Raw genomic sequence first — 3,486 nt, 5'->3', positions numbered from 1 at the left:
TCTTTATAAAGTTTATTCAAAGGCGTTTGAAGACTCTGTCACTGAGTTTAGTCAGTGAAGCTGAGCAACAAACAGAAGTCACAAACAGTATTTATACCAGAATGAGGGTGTTATCTCAACTTGAAAGAGTTTAGAAATATGGCCCCTAGACCCTCCCTGGGTCAGAGGTAACCAGGTTATTTATGAGAGCACCCATCTACCATCCCTTTAGATACAACACTTCAGGGACTGTTAACCATAAAACTCCTGATAATGAATTTAGACCCCATCTACTCTTAAGCAACAAAAACACAGAGGTCAGAGAAGAGAGACGTAAAGAAACGTTCAGAGCACTAAAATAATTTTCCACAACACTCCTCTCTTCTGATTACAAGATAATCACAAATAACGGAAAATTTTACTAAACCATCACCCAGAATTAATCAAAGTAAAACCAACTAAAAAGAATATACAACACTTTAAAATAATAAATCTCCAAATCTCTATACCACTAGAATGCTGAACATCAGTATTAACTCCCCAAACAGTTTAGAGTTATTACATCATTATAGCTTCTTAAGCAATATAAAATCCATCGTTATCCATACCGTCTGTTATCTCAAATGCTTTAAAATGTTCTTAGGACACGAGTACCTTCTACTAGGAAAAGTAACAAGAACCCTGGTTAATTTACCTGCTCGGCTATTCAATTTACTTCCATTCGGTAAGGCTGTAAGATTAAGAGTTAACACAAAGGCACGTGAAACAGGTATAATAGTTTTGCAACCCTCTGTCTTTCCAAAGAAATAAGGTGTGTTTTCCTCCTGTGCGATACAAATATCTGGATCCTTTATTGAATTTCTATTACCCTGAAATCTATAAAGAGTTCCTGTAGAAGCACATATTAAATTAGTCTCACTAGAAAATCTACTAACATTTCTGCTTTCCCTTACGGTATAATTCCTCACCCAAGGAAAAATGATCTCCACCAGCCGGTTATCTGGAAAGAAAGTAGCTAGAGTATAAGTAGTATCAACAGGAACAGGTACTAAAAATGGTTGATTATTAATAACACGTGGAATCAAACAACAAACATAGCAACTGTCATTTCTTATCTTCCTCACGGTTTGATGCATCAGTTGCCACCAGACATTATCAGCATGATCATGGTAGTCAGAGAAGTAATGAATTTCTCTTCGAATCAGCTGATGAGTATTATTGGCATAATTACTAAGATTAGCCTTACATTGTCTTTGCTGCACCTTTCCCCAAATGAACACAAGAATAATAAAATACTTGCAATACCAATCATTAGCATCAGAACAGACCATCTTCCATATAGCTGCATTGTGACCTTGAAGTGGAATGTCCTTTCTTCTGGTACTGAAAGCAAACAGTTTTTTTCCTTTTCACAGGAAACAAACCATAAACAAAATTTTAAAATCCTGCTGCCTCTCCTGAGTGGCTTCTGCGCTTCAAGCTGCCCTGTTACCAAGCTGGTACAGGTGGGCTGTTGTTGAAGCCCCTCTAGGTAGGAGGTTCAGAACCAGGATGCTGCTCAGGTGGTGTTCCTGTGAACACCTTGCAGTGTAGTATAGACCCAGGTAACATGCTCTGCTACGTTGACAATGGTGTAGGATCTGATATGGGCCCTTCCAGCATCTGGACTTCAACTGTGTTCTCCTGGAACCAAGGAGTGGAGTTTGGAAGTGGCTGTTTCCAGTAATGAAGCCTTCAGCGTCTGTGAAACTTAAAAAGGCACAGTGGGCAGGTTTTAACAGTAAAACAACATCCTCTCTTCACACAAAGATGTGGAAGGTAGAGATCTTACCAATATCCCCATGTCCAAACTAGGAGACCTGTCAAACAGCACTTCAAAAGTACTCGTACTCGTACTCGTCGTCTTCCGCTTTATCCGGGTTTGACTATCGGTCGGACTCTCCTCTCCAATACCCTGGCGTAGGCCTTACCTGGGAGGCCGAGGAGTGTGATCCCCCTGTAGTTGGAACACACCCTCCGGTGTGGCAGACTGGGGTGGTGGTCCCCCATCAAAGCTCTTTCTTATTTTAAAGGCACATATCGTCATATGTACAACTTTTCCTTTTTAATTCTGGTCAAGCTTGCATAAGAAGGGGGACCACCACCCCAGTCTGCCAGTCCAGAGGCACTGTCCCCGACGGCCACGCAATGTTGAAGAGACGTGTCAACCATGACAGCCCTACAACATCCAGAGACTTGAGGTACTCAGGGCGGATCTCATCCACCCCCGAAGCCTTGCCACCGCGGAGCTTTTTAACCACCTCGGTGACTTCAGCCTGGGTGATGAAAGAGTCCGACCCCGAGTCCCCAGCCTCTGTTTCCACCACGGAATGCGTGATGGCAGGATTGAGGAGATCCTCGAAGTACTCCTTCCACCGCCCGATAATGTCCTCAGTCGAGGTCAGCAGTCTCCCGCCCCCACTATAAACAGTGTTGGCGAAGCACTGCTTCCCCCTCCCGAGGCGACGGACGGTTTGCCAGAATCGCTTCGAGGCCAACCGGTAGTCCTTCTCCATGGCCTCACCGAACTCCTCCCAGGCCCGAGTTTTTGCCTCTGCCACAGCCCGGGCCACAGCACGCTTGGCCTCACGGTACCCGTCAGACGCCTCAGGAGTCCCACAAGCCAACCACAGCCGATAGGACTCCTTCTTCAGCTTAACAGCATCCCTTACTGCCGGTGTCCACCACCGGGTTCTGGGATTGCTGCCGTGACAGGCACCGCAGACCTTACGGCCACAGCTACGGGCAGCAGCATCGACAATAGATGCGGAGAACATGGTCCACTCGGACTCTATGTCTCCAACATCCCCCGGGATCTGGTCGAAGCTCTCCCGGAGGTGGGAGTTGAATACATCCCTGGCCGAGGGCTCTGCCAGACGTTCCCAGCAGACCCTCACTATGCACTTGGGCCTGCCAAGTCTGATTGGCTTTCTCCTCCTCCAGTGGATCCAACTCACCACCAGGTGATGATCAGTGGACAGCTCAGCCCCTCTCTTCACCCGAGTGTCCAAAACATGCGGCCGAAGGTCTGATGATACGACAACAAAGTCGATCATCAACCTCCTGCCTAGGGTGTCCTGGTACCAAGTCCACTGATGGACACCCTTATGTTTGAACATGGTGTTCGTTATGGACAATCCGTGACTAGCACAGAAGTCCAATAACAAAACACCACTCGGATTCAGATCGGGGAGGCCATTCCTCCCGATCACGCCTCTCCAGGTGTCACTGTCGTTCCCCACGTGGGCGTTGAAGTCCCCCAGCAGAATAATGGAGTCCCCGGGAGGGGCACTATCCAGCACCCCCAACAGGGACGCCAAGAAGGCCGGGTACTCTGCACTACCACTCGGCCCGTAGGCTGAAATGATAGTCAGAGACCTCTCCCCAACCCGAAGGCGCAGGGATACGACCCTGTCATCCACTGGGGTAAACCCCAACACGAGACGGCTGAGCTGGGGGGCAACAAGC

Source organism: Girardinichthys multiradiatus, chromosome 5 (genome assembly GCF_021462225.1).
Source record: "Girardinichthys multiradiatus isolate DD_20200921_A chromosome 5, DD_fGirMul_XY1, whole genome shotgun sequence".
Taxonomy (NCBI): domain Eukaryota; kingdom Metazoa; phylum Chordata; class Actinopteri; order Cyprinodontiformes; family Goodeidae; genus Girardinichthys; species Girardinichthys multiradiatus.
Note: the sequence above shows the minus strand (reverse complement) of the source record.